At 45.7% G+C, this 21,467-nt stretch overlaps 1 protein-coding gene across 5 annotated transcripts in view; it reads right to left on the bottom strand.

The window, feature by feature from the left end:
* The window catches only part of bru3 (CUGBP Elav-like family member bruno 3), a 547,126-nt gene that overhangs the window by 329,288 nt on the left and 196,371 nt on the right, over nt 1-21,467 (bottom strand). For 4 of the 5 annotated variants that reach the window (XM_018027376.2, XM_026814953.1, XM_018027378.2 and 1 more), the window contains one exon: nt 20,498-20,634. The exons of the other annotated variant lie outside the window; for it this stretch is intronic. The gene's annotated coding sequence lies outside the window, so the exon portion shown is untranslated. The remainder of the gene's footprint in view (nt 1-20,497; nt 20,635-21,467) is intronic. 5 annotated transcript variants of the gene reach the window in all.

Here is a 21,467-nt window from a genome sequence, read left to right as displayed (position 1 = left end):
TTATTATTAGCAATGTTCTTCCGACGTCTGATTTCTTTTTAAAAAATGCGTTTCTAAAGTGCATAAACCTTTGGGATTGACTGTATAGCCAATACATCCTTAACCGCTGCGTGCTTGTGCATAATAAATGACAGACACAAATTCGTTAATGATTCAACCAGGAACGACTAAAGTGAATCGCGGTCAATCAATTAAGAGTGACGCAACAGTCACGCGTATGCGTTCCCTCCTAAATCAAACACATAAAAAAAATCGAAATTGCGGACTTGTCCACTTTCCTTTTCGGTAGTTATAAAAGCGCGGTCAATTATGATGAAAATCGCAAACAAGATTAAAATGAAAGAGAAAAGTAATAAGTGCCGCGGACGGAAGTTCGAAGAAAGTTTCGCATATGTGGGTTAAGGCGAGGAATATTCCTGCGGTTCTCTTACCTGTGAAATAGAATCGAATCGCGCGTCACGTTCGCGGGGAATCGTTTAAAAGGAATTACAATCGGGCCAGCGGCGGGACAGGGAACGGGGGATGAGATGGAAGAAGTGGCGGCGAGTGAAAACGGTAGGGTGAGAAAGCGATATTTCGTCGATTCCTATTCGGTGGCCGTAGATAAACTTGGCCGATCCCCGGAACGTGTGTGCGCGCGGCTTGTTCCTTCACACACGGTGGCCGCGTCCGTGAGCGGAGCGGAGCACACTCTTTCGTGGCTCGGCTACGGTTCGACGTAGTGAATTGAAATTAACATAAAATCGAAATGCCGGGAAACTTTGCGCATAAAGAGTCAACTGCCCAAGTTCGTTGAATGGCTGCGAACGGGCAACTCCGTTTCGGTATGAAAGGAGCTGCCCTCCCCTCCTATCGTACGGCCGCGTTTTGTGTTCCTTCTCTCGTTCTCGCTTCCCTAGCGGGTCGCTCTCTCGCGAGCCACCGCGCCGCATCGCGTCGCGTCGCGTCCTACGGCCGGGAGGGTATAGAAAAGGCTTTGGAATAATTAGACGAGCGGTCCGTTTCCGGCGGCGCGATAACTGCGATAACACCGGCCGTAGACCAATAATTCCTCCGGGGCCGGGCGCACCGGTCTGTACTGTTGCGCGCCCGTTTGCTCTCCCTGTGTATCTCGAAAATATAAGGCGCGATAACGTGCCCGTGCCCGATAATAGACGACTCGAATACGGGGAGGATAGCTTTATCACGGCCGAGCTTTTTCTTTGTGTGCAACATGAACTCTCACCGCGTGGAAATGGAAAGTTTATCGCGGGGTATCGCCAACTCCAAGTAAAGTGCTAAGCACGCTAGCCAAGTTTCCAAACGTCGATTCGTAGCACCGAATGGGTTACACACTGTATGAAATTTTACCTTTTCGTAGCACTCTTTCGTAAATCCTTAACGACGATTAATTAGATCGATATAAATGAATATCACATTTCATTATTATTTAAAAATAAATATTCTTGTATCAATTAAAGTCCTCGTAAGCTGCAAATAATAAAATATGTCCGATCTATGATAAAACCAAGTCCACAGGTCGTACGATTATTGAAGAAGTAGCGTTTTAACGAGCGAAAGATTAACAAAGTCGATAACAAATATCAGAAACTAATTTCGTACATTCTTTATGGGGCAGATATCAGGACACGTTTGAGACATATTTCGAAAATATAAGAACCCCGGTATGCGACGGTTAAGAAGCACGCTTCGCTCGTACGCTGAAGATCACGTAGCACGATAATGGCTTCCTTTCCGTCCCTTATCGTACCGGCGACATTCAAAATCCCGGACCATTACTGCGAGCCGAATGGTACCCTTTTCAGGTAAGCAGCCAGATACGTATATCCTCTTGAAAATTTTCCCTTTGCCCTCGCCCGCGACAGATTACACCGTCGCCCTTCCGTGATTTCCGACTTCGTTTCACTATTCGCAATCCCTACCTACCACGCGTCTTACTTTTATTTCTCGCTTCACATCCACCTATTCCTCTATTTTTTTCTCCACTGTCGTACCCACGTAATTGCCCACGCGTAAACGTTAAATAATACAACATTTATTATACAATTCTATCAGTGGTAAGGAATTTCTGGTAAAAATATATAATAAAGAATTCTGTATGTGGATAATCTTTAGAACTTGGGAGTGACAGTGATGGTTTCGGAAAGGGTAGACGAAGATTGAGTCTAATAGGGCTTATTCTTTGGGGAACACGTTCAGCGTCGAAGGCGATGATGAATCTCTTCGTTGAAATAATAAATGTTCCATCACTTTTATTATACTTCCCGCAGAAAACGAAGTAAAAACACGAAGAACCTGATTTTGATCGATATTCTCATCTGTAACTTACACAAGGATTTTATTTGGAGAGATTAAATCGTAAAAAGTGTTGCGAAGTCAGGGAAGATCGAAATAAGTTTCGAAGCAACGTAACTATTTTCAAAGAAGCATTGATCGATTATGCTAGGCTTGGGAAGAAAGCATGGGGAGTTGCTGATTCTGCGTGGCAGCGTCATCGGCAGCGTCCCGTCATCGAGGGATGGCGCAAGTTCATTAATCCGCGGTTCGTCGTGCATCGTTCGTCACGACATTGAAACAAAGAGTAGGGGTTTATCGGGAACGACGTCTAATAAACCAGCGATGGTTTCTTGTCGCGCGAGGCAGGGCTCATTCGGCTCAACGCTAACATCCTGTCATCAGTCTTCATTACCGAACAATAGGTTGGCTCTGTGGTTAACAGCTTATCCGTGCGGGGAACAACGCAGCTCGCTAGCAAGAGTATGATGTGTCTCTTGAAACGGAACTTGCCCCGCGGTTAAGGGAACAATGGAAATAGACGATTAGGTGATATCGGATAATGGCTGAAGAGGTGGCAAACGCATCACTGATTTAGCCGTGCCGGTGAGCGTGATAAAGCTGCGTCATCCTCTGTCCTCGAATCACTGAGTGTCTTAAAATAAAGGGCAAGACCTCCGCCGTTTTATCGCCGCCCCTTCTTTTGTGCCGACGTAATTACCGAGAAATCTTAGTTACACGAACGAGAACGATTCGGAGTAAAAAAGGGAAATATTTTCTAACTGTGCTCGATAAAAGCAGGCGACCATTAATCAGTGTCAGAGATAAAACAATTAGTTTCTGTATTCTAAATGCGACGAGGGAAAAACAGGAATGAAAGAGTAGATCGCACTGATTCGCGAATTCCGCGAGAAAAAAGCTGCTCTTTTAATGAATCAGCATCATTTATCTTGTTTTTATCTGCCGCGTCTTCTCGCTATATTATCTCGTTAAATATCCAACGGAATTAACGAATTAACTTTGAGAATGAATTTCCAACGTTTGCGTTGCAGCTCGAATGGGTCAGGCTCGATCGTGCAGGCTCCATTAGACGGTGGAGATGTTCAATATCGACTCTCCGTGTCTTAGGTACTTTCCCTCTCGCGGCCCGCCTGTTTTCCCTGCAGCCCTTCCCACCCCTCCCGGCCGCTATTAACCCCGGGCTCAGAGAGAGATACATTTGCCGTATTAATTAACGGAAGACGAAACGCAGGTTAGGCGTTCGGTTGGAAGCGAGGGGGTAGTGTAAACAAGTCGAAGTATTATGTTATCCGGCAGACTGACAGCGCGGGCCCTATTATCTCTCGCAGCAAGAACAACTCAAACCCTCTTATTCCTTCCCCCTTCGGCAACTAATCTTCTAAAACACACGAACCGGGCGCGCTGCGCTATATTCCCTCTCGAGCTGTTGGCTTATCCGACTTGCGATTCGCAACACGCAAGATGTTCTACGTACTTCCTGCCCGGCGTATCCTGTGTACCTTTTTTAACTTGCCAGCAGATATTTTCGAGTTAAATCGACCATGTCTCAAACGCATCCTCTACGCGAATACTAAACGTCACCATAAAGCGAAGAGATTTCAGTGTCAATCTGAAAAATGCAAAATTTGTTTTTCACTTCACTGTTCGCACGATAATTGTTGAGGGCTCGAGTTGAGCTACTACGAATAGCATCGTGTTATGAGAATCGCATGTTTATCCAGTCCGCGATTCCCGTCACGCAAAATGATGTTCCGGCGATCAATCTCCGTAACATATTCCCGCTCGCCTGACTGCAATTAACCCTTTGAATTAGAATTTCGCGATCACAGTTTGAAGTTTATCTCGGACGCCGGTGTTTAATGCGTTTCCTCCTCTCGTTGGGCTCCTCGATGTTAATCGCAGGGCGTCGCTTATCGTCCCGATGTAAAAGTTAATGTTTTATTCCATTTACCACGCGACCTGACCTCATTCTGCTTTGAAAGCTTTCAGCAATCGTGCTTCTTATTATCGCATCTGATAAGAAGCCGGGCAATATATAAATTAGCAATTAACGCAATATTTCACGCGTTATCGAGACGCAGTGATCTTAATTTGAAAACCCATTCTCTAGTTATAAATTAACGAATAATCAAGCGTACACTGTCAAGTTCTATTTTAGTAAATTCAATGTATGCAAAGGCTGCGAGTAGAATATCAATTATCACTTAAGACAATAAACTGTACTTTAACGACGGAGAAATTATAGAGGCGATGCGATGTATAATACTTAAGGCGAAAAGTCTCCGTGATGTGTTACAAATGAAAGCGATTATCGCCCACGTATTCATTCGTCAGACCTCGAGGCTCCTCTTTACATCCATCGTGAGGTATCACCTTATCGGGATAGAGTCGTAAGCCTGCAATTTCGTGAATAATACCCGTACCATTCTAAAAGTGGACCAACCGCGCCTATGAATAATGCAACCCCGTACGCCTTACTCTTCCCGTTGATAATTATGTTTTACGCCGCGTTATATCGCGTTTCGTTAACCCGTCCGAACTCGACGTGGTCGCTGCATATTCATTACGTATTGCCCCCGCGGAACGGGACGGGATCATAAAATCTGATTCGACGCCAGGTGAAAAAGAATGAAAATCGTGGAATCGGTTCGAGCGATACGCGGCTTACGTCGAGCCGGCGGTATCAATTAGATATCAAGCGCAGAGCATAGGCGATGAATGTACACAATCCCGATGTGGAAACCGAGTTACGGGTTATTAACAAAGTCAGCAGAAGTACTTTCTTCGTGAAATGCCTCGTCAAACACCGGGAACCGGCGCACTCGGTTAAACTTTCCAACGTTGACTCGGCTAAGTTCTCGGTTTTCTGCTGCCGTTCGTGTCGGCGCCGGGTTTCAAGTATTTTAACCATCGTCCCCGCGCCAGGTTACCGCGCTTACGGCTCTTTCTTTCTCCAACTTCTGACCGAACTTTAATGGCAATCCGATATAGCGCGTTCAGCGGGTACACCGAAAAATATCACCTGTTATACCGCGACCGGTTACAATAGAATTTCGTTCGTGCAGTTATCGATACTGGTTAACTGGGTTGAGCTCTAGCTCGGTTTTATCTGATATTTCCTATTATGCGAACCGAGCATTGTTCGCCGATGGTCGAACGATCTCGGGGTCCGTTCCTACCTGCGCGTATCGAGCGACGGATAATTTTTTTCCTCGGATAAATCGAGCCAAGGTTGCAAAGTCTCTAATCGCGGGGTTAATTGCAAACGGGGATGAACGTTCTCGGGCCCGGGCTCACGGCGGTGGCGTGTGAAAACAATATATCGCCGCGACACACACTTGCCACGTAGTGCCTACCCACCGAATCAGGCGGGCAGGTCGGAGAACCGTACGTATGTAGCTACGCTATCTGCGAAATCAGGTGAACTTTCAAGTCCCGAGCATTTCCATGTAGGTATAGCCACACATGATACCCAAGTATAAAGGGGTTGCGGCGCGGCGGGAGTAATTACAGCCCGCGCCCTGTAACTCCGTATCTACGAGATCGAAATTACCATTGGACGGCGTATCTTGCGTTGCTTCTTTACGGGCCCGGTTACTCGATGCACGCTGTTTGCATGTAAACGACGTCTTTACACGTAGCAAAGGTTAGCCCCGAGCCGTTCGCGTCCATTCCGTTCACGACAGATTGCGCGGAGATTATTTATATTCCAGAGACGACTGACTCACGCGTTTCATTTAAAAAATTGATTTTCTCCCCCAAAATAAATATATACCACGCCGTTCTACGTATTACTTTGATGTAAGAATTGCGAATGTAAAATGACGGGTCATTCACTCGAGGAAAGTTCCCATTGTATTCAGAGAATACATTACAACCGCGTCTGGTATATTACAAGCCACGGCGCAACAAAATGTAGAAGTTCCTTCTAACGACGCGCGTGTCCCTTTTGTCAGAACGCAGAACGTGAAACATCGATGAAGCACGAACAGAAACTTGGAGATCTACGACAAAGGCTGGTGGACTCCTCTCTTCGTTTCGAAATATTCTTTCTTTCTACGAGTATCGCACGAGGCATACGAGATTTTTCCTCTCTTAGGAGAAGCGGAAAAATTCTGCGGGCTTCTGTCTATACCTCGGTGGTATAGATATACGAGCCCGTGTCGACGCTTCGAGAAGATAGACTCAGTTGCATGGCGCTCGGCGTCATGAGCGTAACGATATACGTGCTTTGGAGATCGAGACTGGTTAGGTTAGAGATTGGCGCCGTATCGCTGATCCGCGTTCGTCTAGGCGTAATGCTACCCCTGGCAGGCCAGTCACGTCTCCCCCTGCTGCCGTTCCCTCATCCCCGTGGCAGCCCCTTGTGGACCATGCTAAAGTTATGCTCAACCGATCCGACCGGCCAGTCCAAGTACCGGATCCGACGCGATGCAGAAATGTACTACACTGAGGGACCTCTTAGGCTCGATCAACTATTTATTCGCGTGTATCCAATGCCTGCGAATACTTGAGAACGGAGCTACACGTTGAAACCGAGCTGTAAACTACAGTCGTTTCGCAGTCGAGCAATTTAAACAGGATTTGAATAAAATAGTGCGCTTCTTTAAGATTTTTAAATCTCTGTTTGGCTCATGTTTGACGATCTCGTAGAATATGTAAAATTAATTCTAGGCCGGTTAATTAAAGAATAATCATGGAATAATTGATTCGAAAAAATTGAACGTAACCGAGACATTTGTTGAAGTTTAACGACGATTAAAATCAGCTGTCGGCCGGTATAATTCAGTGTCATAAATGTCAAGGGGCTTCTTTGGGAAATTGAAAGAAAAGCTAGCTCGGGTCGGTCTCCTTTTACGAGGCGTCAAACGTTTCACCTCGTTAAAAGCTCGCAGCCCGTGCCGGCATCGGCATTAAGTAATGCGATACGGTCCGTTGACGACGAAGACGAAGGGGACGGGGAAGAAAGAGAAAGAGAGAGGAAGAAAAAAAAGAAGGGGCAAGAAAACGCAAGGAGCAGAAGAGCGGCTAAGAAAAGAAACCGGGGCCGGTACGAACTTTCCGTAATTAATACGTTAAACTTTTGCACAACTACACCGGAACTCACGTACACCGGTTGCCTGCTGAATGTCAATGAACAAAATCGCTTTTTGATATAATTCCCCAGCCGTGGCCCGGAAACGTGAGCTGAAGATCGTTCTCGGTTGAATGCAAAAGATTCGGCATCGCGTCGCGCCGGTGTATTCACTGTCTATGATTCTAACTGCTAGCTCCTGTTGAAACCTCTTTAGCCGGTAGGTAGGTAGGTGTAATTCTTTCGGCGATTAGCGATGGCTCATTATCCCCGTAATTAGTAGTTTGTGTAATGAATTTAAGTGTTTCCACTTTGGGATTAGCATACTAACTAACTCCACTCGTTCCCTCAAACTCCGGTTCTAATTCGAGTTCGCCCATTCTATTCCTCCCTCTATCCCTCTCTCTCTCTCTCTCTCTCTCTCTCTTTTTCGCTCTTCCTTACGAGTGCGAACTGAATCGCAGGTGGCAAACTCGGTAAATCGTGCCGGATGTAAAGTAGATGTTCGTATTTACTTCGCCGGGGTTACCGCACTGCGTTAACCTTCCGTTCACGTTTCAATTCCGGCGGTGAACTTTAAACGCGCAGCATTCAATACTAATGGATATTAACACGTTGTTCGAAAATATTTACGCAGCTATATTAAATGAATCAGCTTGGTTGTGCAAATAGTTTGGTGAACGATAAATGCGCCACGGCCCGAACAAACATTTATATTCAGCCCCGTTTCCTGAGAACGATATATCCTCGCTCAATTCCTGCAGGTAGTAGATGCTTATCGATTCATTCCGGACACGATTACGTTAATCTCGATACACCGTACGGAGTTAATAGATCTCGCGCACTCGGCATCGACTGCACCGTGGTCTTACCAGAGCTATTATTTAGTCGGTAGTTCGATTCGAAATTTACCGAGGTACGGTGAGAGACAAAGAGAGACGACTGGGAAACAGAGAGGGAAAGAGAGAGAGAGAGAGAGAGAGAGAGAGAGAGAGAGAGAGCGAAAGTGCAGAGTAGAACGCGAAGTAATTTTCTCCACGAGAGAGTTTCGAGCGGTCGAAAGGACTGTACACAATATCCTGGTCATATTCCGATATCTATATATTGGTCATATCGATGTTTACACGGGGAGAAAAACAGTCGGTGTGTGGGTAGGCCGATAGGTGCAAACAAGAAACGAGAATCCCCTTAGCCGGGCTATCGTGCGACGCTGCGCGGCAGGGCGCGGCGGAGGGACCGAGCCTACGCCAGGCTAAAGAAACCGAGGGTAGAGCGAGGGTGTGTAGCAGCGTGTAGAGAGGTAGCACTGTGCTAGGGGTGAAACATACACAGTAGCGTAGTCGATGTGATTGGCTTTGTGCCAGGGGGCCTCTAACGACGCTTTCGAAAGGAGGAGAATCCTACTTCGTCCTCTCGAACGACGAGCCTCCGAAAGATACCCCGGGACCAGCGGCGGTGACGCAATGTTGCCGCAATCACATTTTGGCACGCCTCTAGCCAACCTACACCTCTTCCTAGGTAGGCAGCCAGCCACCTCTACCCCACGGATATCTCGCACCGTATTGAATTCGACCGGTATCGACCGGAATCGAAAACGACTGCCGGCTGATTTCGCCCGAGCAAACGGATCGCGCGCGGCCGCCGCGCCAACGCCGCTTATTGCCGTTGCTTAAGCTCACGGCTGACCGAAATCGGCGCCGACTACTTGCCGTGAGGCTCACGGCTGATCAGGCACGATCCTCAACTACCTACTCGCTTTCCTTCCCACCGATTTGTTTCGCTTCACGCTCTACAAGAAAGATTCTATGCATTTTTCTTATAACTCTGATACTTTAATATCGTATAAATGTCTCACATCCAATTTCACTTTGACAGTTTTCTGTTAAACATAGAATGTTGTAAGTCAACTACAATACAAGAGTGAGTGACGTACATTTGTTTTAACACTTAACCTGCACCAATTCATTACACGGATTGCCAATAATGTTTATTTCTAATTCACTCTAAAAGTCGATGAAACATCTCCGACGCATTAAACCTCGAACTCAGTCGATACTCGTTTAAATGCTAAGACGAGCGAAACGGCGAGGCGGAATAAAGTACCGTGAAATAAAGGAGTATCTCCCGGGTGATTCGGTAGGCGCGGCGCGAGTTTCAGTGGTTGTGGATGGAGGGTGGTTGTATCTAATTTAAATTCCCGACATAAAAAGCTTGCACAACGCGAGGAGTGGTCGGGATAGCGTGGATCGTGGCCAAGCCACGTGCGGCTGCGAGATTCATTCCGCTTTACATGGCCAGTCCGTACCCATCCACTCCTCCTCGCGCCCCGAAATTCCCTCTTCAATCCTGCTGCTCGCACCCTTTCCCTTTCTCTTTCCCTATCCCTCTCTTTATCCACGTGTCTGAATAAGAGAGTGAGGAGATTATAATTTTCCATTTCCAGACGTACGGAATCTTTTGTTGAACTCCGCGAAACTAGAGGTAGCAAAAATCCAATGTACAACAGTATAAAAATAATCCGTAAAAAAGAAGTGAAAATATAATGTTTGAAATCGGTCTTCTCCACGGACAATCGTTTCGATTAGGCCTACATTATACAGAGCATCCACCGAAATTCAAGTTCAAACGGAATACAATACGATTAAGTTCGACCACACAGAGTGAAACGGAAGCGTTATATTAAGAATGTATATCCCTTAACCTTTGATGGCCAAGAATTATATAAACCACCGTTAGAATTTACATGAGGTAGTTTATTACCTCAAAGGCGAAAGCCATAGTAATGCTTCTGATCCTTAGTTGCCGAAAGACCGTAGCGCGGCGAGGTTCAACCAGGCTTGGCGCAGAGATAGAGAATTGGGAATCTACTTCCATCTGGTAATAGCGTAATCTGCTCTCAAGGCTATTCAAGACTTGGCGCGCCGGAAAGAGCATGTACAGAGGTCATCGGCCCGAATCTTTTCGACCATGTCCCATGCCTTCTTTAAAACACGGTAGGTAGAACTCGAAATACCACCACCCACCCTTCCTTTCTCTGATGCTCATCAAAGCTTTAAAGAGAGCGACCTTTTTCTCTCTCCATCTTTTGTAACGTTTCGCTTCAAAGAATCCCTATTAACGTGGAGTACTTACGGTCCTGACTTCCAGATTTTAGATCAGAAACCGAGGACATAACAAAGGTCCACGGCGGTATTGTATGAAACCAATCTATTAAATATCACGTTACACAACGGAACGCTTGTTAAAATTGAAATACAGATGCTAAATGGTCGGATGTTAAAAGAAGGGGATAATTAATATAAAAAATATTCACATCTACAGGATGTTCGGTTGACTACTATTGATGAAAGTGCAATTATCGTTTTCCGTTCTGTTGCCGATGATAATATCGGAAAATTAGCTGAAACGAACGCGTCTATTAATAATGGCTAAGTTTCGTAATTTATTGAAGCGGAAGAAACGTGAAGAGACTATCGTAATTATCGAAAGAGGCTCCCCAGTTCGGTGTCAAATAATTGCGTAATTTAGCATCGATCTAATTATAAATACCTGTTCAGATAATTACACGAGCCGGAAAGAGAAAAGAGAAGTAAAAGGAGGAGGGGGGGGGGGCGAGAAATTATTGTACATCCGTGTTTCGCCGCAGTTGGATGAAAGAAATTCCGAGGTATAAAAGTAGAGAAATTCCATTGAGAGCCGGCTGTCATAACCACGCGCTTCGTGATTTCCGGCAGACATCCCGCTAACAAAGAGAATTAATAATTTGCTCAAATTGAACAAGATTGCTTGCGGCAACGTTCGCTACATAATTTCCCCGGGACAGACTCCATTCAAAGAAACGTTTCTTAATTCAATACAGTGAAAGCCCGCGTTCAATTTTAATTTAAAGAACGCGTGTTTATTAAACGGTCCTTTCTTAAAACAGTGAAATAAAAGTTTGCAATTATCGAATTCTTTAAAACGGCACGAACCATTAATTCCTAGAAGGTTCTCTCTTTCTCTCTCTCCCTCTTTTGTAGTATAAAAAAAGCTGCGATTCACGGACGGCAATTTTCGTCTATCAGGCGTACGCGTAATCCGTACGGGTTTAACAAAACGGTGACCCTTTCATACGCGATGGCCATTACGCGTCAGTGAACTATCACGTACGAACGCGTTCTGCATGCTTGGGGGATAACAGGCCGTTCGAAACGGTTTTCGAGTGACGAAAATGATGCATATGTATTCACGGCGGGGCGGAGAGGTCCTCTCTTAACCGCTTACGTATATCCAGCGTCCATCGATTCCCGGGCGAATCGCATTTCCGGTGATTCGTGATGCACGCACGAGGCTATCCGACGCGACGCGTTTATGCCGGTAGTAAAACCGAATGATGTGTGTCAAATATTAATACCGACAGCAGTCGGGATCCACGAATCACGAGGACCCTTCGCTGGTAGTGGCGAGCCACGGCAGATTTCCGATCAGACGGTGCCTATCGATTATTCTACACATCACATAACACCTTTCCGTCGTGCCGTGGATACTTCTCTTCTCCTCTCTGCTCGTCTATTTTCCTTTCGTCAGTCGCCTCACGCATCCATTAATGGTCACACACGGCTCGGGAGCGCGATTGCCTCGATATACGGCCGCAAAAAGCGAAGGCTATCCTCTATCAACACTAATGGAAGCTGCTGGATTTAAGGCGGGGTTTAAAAGTCGCAACGCTTTCAGCGTTCTACGATCGCCAACGAGAAACGTATCGCGTAGAGTGAGCTAGAATAATTTCCCAATTCTAAAAGATAAATCAGAAGCGCTAATTCACGTCGGCTCTTACACGTATAATTGCTATTACTGTTCAATATAAGAAAATGAGAATCGTCGAACTTTATAAGTTCGATTTTGTATATCTTTCCGAGGCATCGATCTTGCGTATAAAATCGGATAAACCGTCGTTTGCAAGATCGAATTCTTCTATTATTCTCCGGCGAATCGTGACGACGTTGAAGAAAGGCCGGACCGCTAAACGTGGGATTACAAGGATCGGTTACAAATTCGCACGGGTGGGTAAACGATAGCGGCGAGATCCGTGCGGGCTTTAGAAATTCCCAGGGTGGTTGCCGCAGCGGCAGACCTCGATAAATCACGCGGCCGTTCCCGACAAAAGGGGCCCGACGAAAGGCCCGCCGCGTCGCCTAGCCATAAACGTATAAAGTAATTACGCGTCGCATCCGCGATATAGCTATAGCCGGCCGGAGCCATTCACCGGGGGATCCGGCTATGCGTCCTCCACCACTTCTCTCCTGTGTGCCGGGCCAAAAGCCGGTTCCTGTAGCATGAAATAGCGGGCGCGCGCGGGTAAGCTATGCGCGATTTTCGCCGCATCGAAACCCGAAGCTTTCGTCGCGCGCCACCGCGACGGGGATTATATTTCGGGGCGCGCATTATCGGGACACGTACTCGATAGAGCACCTATGTATATGAGAGACGGCTGGCTCACTGTGCACCGCACACGACGGCGCGGCCCAGCGCCATGGATTTCATCGAGTTAAACCCCTCTTTCGGCCCCTCCGCCCGTCAACCCCCCTTTTCAGCCCCCGCGACTCTATTCATATTCATGCGAGACCGATTCAAATGCGTATTACGTCTGTCAGAAGTGATGGCTCGCGATCGCTCGAGGAAAAGCAGCTTTTCGCGTGAAAGAAGACGTCCCCCGCCCGGCCTCCGATCGTTTCCTCTCGGTCAAAGAGTGCCACCTGACTTCCGCTTGTACGTTTGCCACCCGTGCTTATAAAGTTAAGAAACTCATTCTTCATGCTTTTCGACGAAACGTGTCGCAATATGGAGTTAAAAAGGTACGTAATAGTTTCTTGTTTTAAAACGGGTTTTTAAAACGGGTCTTTAAAACGAAGGAAATAGCGATCAGATATCCGCCAGTCTAATTAAATTATCTATAACTTCCGTACTAATTAGTTTCCGTTCTGTCTCGATAAACGTTCGTTTCTAATTAGCAATTAGAATAAATCTGTATCAGTCTAAATTCGTCGTGCTTCCCGTTCACATAATTTTCAATGAAATTGTACAACGCGGATATTAAAACGTGTGAACGATTCGCCATGCTAAAGATAAAGATTAATTAACGGTCGTGACGTGGGTCCGACGTAGATAAAAGTGGACGGATCAGCGGAAACGGTGTCCCTATCGCGAGCCGTTAAATCGAGCGTAGAAATAAGAATACCTAACATACATGCTCGATAGGAATCCAAATGGGGCCTGGTTGCTCGCAAAACGATGTATTATGTATACGGAATAAATGGAATAGAGAGCAGCTCGAGCTTGGGTCCTTCGGAACCAATAGGGCGAGCTAACGGTCCTGCCATCGAACATATTGCCGTGGTCACGTGTACGCGCACCCTCTGCCCCGTATCCTGCCATCCTGGATAAGTTTTCGGACGGAAGGAGTAGCGACGTGGATAAATTCACGGCGCATCCGGTGAAACTTCCATTGCGAGAGAGCGAAAGTGTAGATATAAACGCGGCACACCAGCGAGTCCATGGACAATACTTAACGCGGATCACCGATTCGCGGAGGGTCACTGTGCCCGAAAATTGATCCCTAGGTCGATTTTTATTGCGCTCTCCTACCGAAGTCCTCTGACCTCGCTCTAACGCCTCGCTATGGCCAAACTTTTGCTTTGCCCGCGGAGCAACAGTAAACTGAAATACGTCTTTCTCCATTGTATGAACCGACTAGAGATGGTTAAACGATAACATATTCGTTTATAGGGGCTCCTATAAATGGACTACTTTGTTATTTAAGTACTGAATAAAACAGAATTTCTACTTTATTTATAAAGTACATAGTCATTTACTGTTTTTTGCTGTATGAATAATGGAGATTGAAATTTTATGTACGGGAAAGCTCGAGTTGATGAAAGGGGAGAGAATGTTAGAGAGCCACGAGATATAGTATATGTTGGCACAAAAAAAAAATTCTGCACACTGATACCAGTAACGTGTTTGAGGAAGTACGGCCGTGGAAAGGGAAGTAGGGTACAAAGTTGTTATCAAGCTCATCTTGAAGTTCAGTTCAGGTGACTACCTCTGTTCCGCGTTCATCGCGAATATCGATCATAAAAAGTTCGTCATCGCACGGTTCCCTCCGATTCATCCAATTCAGCGAAGGACCGAGGCGATAGAGGGGAATGAAGAAGGTAAGAGGAGGAGGCTGGTAAAAAGAAAAGGGACGAAGAAATCTGGGGTGGAAAAAAGAGTATCAGCGGAGGTCACGAAATTTCTTCAGCTACCCGTTCGTTCCCTCCCGCCACTTTTTTCGCCTCCGCAAAGTTTCTTACCCGTGGGTTACCCCGAGGCGCCCGCACAGAATCCTTCGCAAAAGTCACCTCGCTTCACCACTGTTCCACCCCTTTCGCGAACTTCTCCCTTACCCTCCCGTTCCGTTCGTTATCCCATACTGCTGTGGAACGTTCCATGCGCCGTGCACTTACGTTTCTCTCCGGTTACTTCTACTTCGTCTTTCTCTTCCGGGGTGTTTGCATTGCAGCTATCGGTGATGGTGATGGTGGTGGTGCTGGCAATGGCAGTGGCAGCGGTAGCAGCTGGTAGCGGCAGCGCTTTCCCGAACTTCGAAATTCTAACGAAATCTTGGACAAGGTGAATATTTTATGCGTAAATCAAATCCCGGCAAATATACGAGAGAGAGCGAGGATCCGTGGCACGGAGCGGCTAAATTGAATAGAAGCGCTACTCGAGCACAGCCGTGTGTGTGTCTCTCTCTCTCTCTTCACCTCTTTTTCCTCTCCACGCTATTTTCCTTTGACTCTCTCTTTTCCCGTTTACTCCTCTCTCGTTCTATACTCTGCTATTTCGCGCGATCTCTCTCCAATCCACTCTCTTCCACACAATTTTCGTTGCTTATACGTGTAGCTTGTTGAATATATTCCTCGGATATCTATTGGTTATTGAATTTCTGTCCTGCAGCAACGACATGCACGTTATCGAGCTTATTTACATCAGAGAATTCGAAGTCGAGAAACCGGCGATACGATGCGCCGTCTGGACTGACTAAAGGCGACGTAGCGGATCGTTCTGGCTTATTAAAAGATGCTTAATACAATAAACAAGCAGACAGTGGCATGATCAAATTAATTTTCATCGAAATGTTGTATATTTTATGAAACAGAATTTATAATAATAAAATAGTGAGAGAAATAATGAATTTATAACGGAAGATTATTTCTTTGCTTGGAATAGATTATCTAACAAACCTAGCAGGAGAAACTAGCTTTGCCATATATGTTACGATTTCTACCGTCCATATACCGACTATTCCCAGAGGAACTTTTCTTGCTCATTGAATCTGTTACTCGCAGCTAATCAATCTTTTCATTTCCTCGTTCTTTCGCACTGATTTAGTTACTATATTTGTAGAGAAAAATGTAGGCGAACAACGGGGAAAGTAAATTTCTTCTTGGAAGTTTAGTGAATTACATTGTAATTCTATAAAATTCTCGTTGAATTTAATTTTATTCTTTGATGCGTGGAACATCATTGTTTCATAACGAATGGCTACCCATTCCATGATTCTTGGTCAGTAACTAAACGTGATTACGTTTTTCATTTGCTTGTCGCATGGTTCCCTGTACACATCCTTTGTACAGCGAAGTGACATGAGTAAAAAGGGGGGGATATTATTTTTTCCTGTCGCCCGGGAAAAATGCCAACGTTCTCTCACCCAGATACGGATTCTGACCCAAAAAGACACGCATTAAATTAATAAATTATACCGACCCCCCCTCTGTTGGCTTCCGTCCGAATAGCACGGACTTTGGTACTCCTGACATTTTACTCCTCGCCAATGTCACGCACGCTTCGCCTGTTACAAAAGTTCCATGCGGATAAGGAAAGATAATTCGGACGAACGCTGGCCACTAAATTTTCCATCGTCCATTTATCCGGACGGAATCCATATTCTCCGTGAGATACGATATCACGATATTATCGTACTACCTAGACTTTTCCGCAAACAAATTTCTTCGAATCTGATTACTAAAAGAGACGAATGACTCAGTTCTTTCTCTACGTACAGTCGTTCTCAATAATTGAAAGTAGTCAGTCGTTCAAGGAATTCTTCGTAGATTCCGGTACGTATCAAACGCGTAGAATTTGGATGGAAGATATTTCTTGAATGAACGTTTGCTCGTGCCCGAGCCGGGTGACTGGGAACGCGAAATGAAAATTAGATACAACGAAAACCGCGGCCGGGACGCTTTAGAAACCGCGGCGAGCGCTAAAATATCACAATGGGGTGTCGCGGCAGGTGCATTTACCGGGTTTCACCGGGGGCTTTGACGACAGTCGCCAGATAGCTCTTTCATCCGGTAATTAGCCGGAGAGCCCGAGGAGTTATCACCTGGTGCGATCATGGCACACCGGTGTGCACACGCGTGTACCCTCGGTCCTCCATTCGAGCGCGCCATTCCGTGTGCCATCCAGGGCTAACTGTTACTAGAGCCTGTCCGTGTTCCTGCCTGCCGCTTAATTAATTAACACCCGCGCCGAATAATAATTATCGAAATGAAAGATGGTATCGGTAGGCTTATTTATTGGTAACGCGCCGATATTGTAGTTACGTACGATATCACAGCTCCCTCGCCGTTCGAGCTCCTCTCTGCCTGGCTACTACTCCGCGCATCGATAACCCTATCTAAACGCGACTCCCCTAATTGATTCATAAATTAATTTGCCCGGCCGGTCGTACGTTCATGCGTTTTAAACGTCCACCTTCTCGCCGCGCGAGTCTCACGACGATCATCCCCAGAGATCTATACGTAATACACAACGTCCGCAAGACGTTCATAGATTTTTATCCACGTTCTCTCTACGATTCTCCTGACGCGTTTCAACCCCGCTTTGCTAGCTGCTATTTTCCCTCCTGCTATGCGTGATCGTTGTATTATTCAGATTCCTCCACGGCGAGTCTCGGCGTTTCCTCATGAGACATCGAACATGGAAACGAAATTAGACGTTACTATTTTGCGACGAGCTGAATCGCGTTCTTTTACTTTACTTTTTACTAATAAATTTCAAACACGGATCATCGTGATACTTTTTAAAGCAGAGAATGTGGGAAGAGAGGTTGAAGCGAAACTTGGGCTAGGGTCGATCCGATCGTTACCAGATTTAATTAATAAAAACCGCAAGTTGGAAGGCTATCGACAGATGAAATACTGAGTGGACAGCGGCGTATCGGCCCTTCGCAATCGAGGCTCCTCGATATTAAAACCAGGACAACGAGAGATCGGGGCAGCGTTCGCTGATCTGGCCGGTGTCGCGTCGGGACTCCTAATAATTATGTGCTAATTAAATTTAACGACTATCCATTATTCCGGTATGAACGCGCAGGCGTTGTACAGAGTCCCCGGCTGTTATCCTCCACTTTCTACCGATCCGACACCCTTTACAAGTTTACACCAATTTTCTGTCCCCATCCCCGGGCTCCTCCGCCGCCGCCACCCCGGGATCGAACAGAGGCAGCAGGCGCATTGGCAACAACTAGCCCAGGTCGAAATCCAATTACCTTTTAATATTGTCCGAATGGGTTTGAAATCGAATAGCCTTTGCAAAACTCCGCGCGCACCAGCAAGTCTAGCTGAAAAACTGCGAAGGATTCCTGCCAGCAAATAAATGTTCCCTCGATCTATCTGTACCTCCGTTCTCACATACACATGCCGAAGTCAGAGGAACGTTTCTTCGAGCTGAACGTTCCGTCCTCTCTTCTCCCCGACCGCGTCGCCGCCGTTCCCAACAAATTCGATAGGGTAAAATGTCGTTCGACATTTCCGATGGAATTGGAACGCGGATCGAGACCACGGTTTTCCGCGATTAGACTTAAACGCACGTAAATGATACCGAACAAGTTTTGACACGGATACAAGAATAGTGTCAAACTGTGAGAGATCCGAATTCATTAAAAAAGATTACACCCTGTATTTAAATCTATTGATTTTCTTTTCATATTATTAAAATAATATTATCATTATTTTGATCGAATAATTATAAGATATTAATTGTATAAAGTGAAACGAGTACTTGCGTTGATTTCGTGAATCTTTCATTAATTAATATCAGTTTTAAATAAATAATGCTGGTCCAATTAAAAGAACGCAGGTATCTATTTTTTTTCACGCCTGTTATCTGCCGGCGTGATTGTTTTACCCGCAAAGTCGCAAACGGCAGCGTTCTTCCGTTTTTTCGGTCAGTTCTTATTAAGAATTCAAGCAATTCGACCGCAGATCCGCCCCTACCTCCTGATCGTAAACACCAATCGTTTCCCAAACCCATTAAATCTGTGGTAATAACCCACCCCTATCTGCGAAACTTAATTAGCAGTACTGGTGGAAAAAAAGGCAACGTAGTATCGATATTTACCGCGTAAACCGCGCTCGTTTATGCGTGTACACTGATTTATCGGCTCCGTTCAATAATTAACATCCAACCGAATAAAAACGTTTTATAATTAAACGACATTTACATCGCGCTCTGAGAATTGTGAGAATTCCTTCTAATCGAATATCAGCAATTTTCGTGCGGACCGTTCCCAGGTCTAGAAATGGTATTCCGCGAGGGAGTCTCGTACGCGCACTGCATAAAGATCATTAGGTCTCGTATTCGTTCTTCAAAAATATTTAAATTCCACAACGAGGCGATACGTGCCTCCTCCTTCGGTTTTTATCAATTTTCTACAGCAGTTCCCGTGAATTCTTGGCTCTCACGCGAGTGATATTTTACTTTCCACCGAATACAATCCAAAACGGGAAGAATATAATATTACAGTCCTGTTTAAAAACCGAGATCATCATATATCCATCAGTAGCAAATATATACTTTTTTTTTTTTTAAATACAATATCATGGTAGCCGTTAATACACATCGATACGAGGATTCTTATCATGCGACACTTGTTCCAATTATTAGATATAATATATATTATCCTCGTTATACATTTAAAAACAGCATGCTGTCTGACAATGTCGAATAAAATTGCACCTTACCGTACGTTCTGTAATTGTGTTCGGTAACACTTTTTTGTCGGCGCGTCGGCCGGATCGAGCGGAGTTGTTCGCGGCGGGAGACAAGCTTGACGTTGTAACTTCTAACATCAAGTTCGGGATCCGGGCTGCGGGAGCAAGAGGGTGCAGAGGGTTGTCGGTGTTGCGGGTACAAGAGGAAGGAGCCGATAGGGTGAGTACCAACACAGAGTGACCACTAAACACCTAACAACCAACAATAGCAGCCAACATCGAACACCGATAAACCAACGAAACTAAACCAACCACAAGTCACATTGTAACAGAACTCACAGCGGATACATGTATATTAATATATAATATATGTACATATACCGTATATACATATACACATACATATACACATATGTATGCAAATATATATAGAATGTATACATAATGTTGACTGATGTGTAAAATACGCACGTGTGCGCGAAGAGCGTTTCGATCGTTAGAAAATCAGGGAACGCCGGTCGTCGAATTGAAAATTATTTTCGACCGGCATAACTCGATCGGTCGCGGTGTTTAAAAACAGTGAAAATAGATGCGATGTGCGAATTTAATTAAATCGCAATTTGCATGAAAACTAAAATTCGCCGGGCCAGTTTAATTAAGGAGAACCGAACGCGGGCGTACAGACCGAAACGAAAATTCGCTTTTCCACGGCGTGTACGTAGCTGCCAGATAATGGAAGAGCACGGTAATTATAATCGGACCGTGGAACCTTCCCGGAGCGATGCAAAAACGTACGCGCGGCCGCATCCGAAACCGATGACTAGTTCCCGTGCCCGCGAAACGAAAAATACTCGTTATTGCTCTCGTCGTCGTCGCACACGTGCGTGGCCAACAGCAAGAACAGTGAGGGTGTACCATCTTCCGTGGGTCATGACACGAGACTCTGATTTAAATGAAACAAAAGAAACAAGGAACAAAGACATTGAGAGGAGGCACTAAGTGGTGAGGCAGGTGAACGTAAATTATGTGAGACACGTTAAACTTAAAACTTAACAAGGATATTGACATATCTCCAGAGACACCGATTAGGGGTATGGTGACGTACCACATCGAGTACATTGAGAACGTGGACGACTCTAGTAGTGGTAGTTGTTGTTACATTGTGTGTTGTGGTCGTGGCAAGAAGAAGAAGAGATGGAGGAGGTGTGCGGCGCCCCCGGCCAGCCGGTCGCCCGTCACACCCTGAAACAGAATAATATTGTCACTTCCGTGCGGAATCACGCCAACCCTATCGACTATCTCGTCGCGCCATTATCTAAACTTTCTGATCACGTACATAGGTGTAGTTACACGGTCTTTCGACGCGATCTGTTACACGTTAAACTTACAATTACATCGCCGCTTTAATTGTCGACTCAACTTTAAATCGAATTCAAGCGCGTCATAGCGCGTTGGAAATTAACAGGGGACATAAAAGCTGGTTTCCACGGAATCCTGAAAATTGCCAGATGATCGCGCGCAACGAATTCTTCGTCGAGTCAACGCGAGCGACACGAGCCTCGCATAATATAGACGTAGGCATGTCCCATTTACTTTTCGGGCGAGCGTTATCGGCTTGTATAAAAGTTTTCAATGGGAGCTCGTGGAACGAACTGAAATGAAACATAGCTTGCCGACAACGCTTTATTCAATTTCTGGCTCGATCAACCGGAGTGGCTTCAAAATGACGTTTTCACAGACAGAGCCACCGAAACGTTACCACTCTTTTTGCGATCGCGCGTGTTCGAAACGAGCGATCGGTGAACGGAACAATTCCTTTTTTTCCTCTGATACTCGCTCCATTAATCACCCGGGACGCAGCGCAGCGGTAATTATCAAGCGAAATAGGTAATTGATAATAGTCGGCACGCATCGCTGCAGTTCGACGTTCCGGACGAAATATTGCTCTTCCATGTAACAATGTCGACGCGCGGTTAGTCATCGCCGGGCGGGCGGAGGTTCGTTCGTTCGGTTCTCCGAGTGTTCCCCGGAATCTTTGAAATACGTATTATACATACGTATATAAGTCGACTTCA

Source organism: Ceratina calcarata, unplaced genomic scaffold (assembly GCF_001652005.2).
Source record: "Ceratina calcarata isolate Rehan_Ccalc_2016 unplaced genomic scaffold, ASM165200v1 scaffold422.2, whole genome shotgun sequence".
NCBI lineage: Eukaryota > Metazoa > Arthropoda > Insecta > Hymenoptera > Apidae > Ceratina > Ceratina calcarata.
This window is presented reverse-complemented; position numbering and strand designations above follow the sequence as displayed.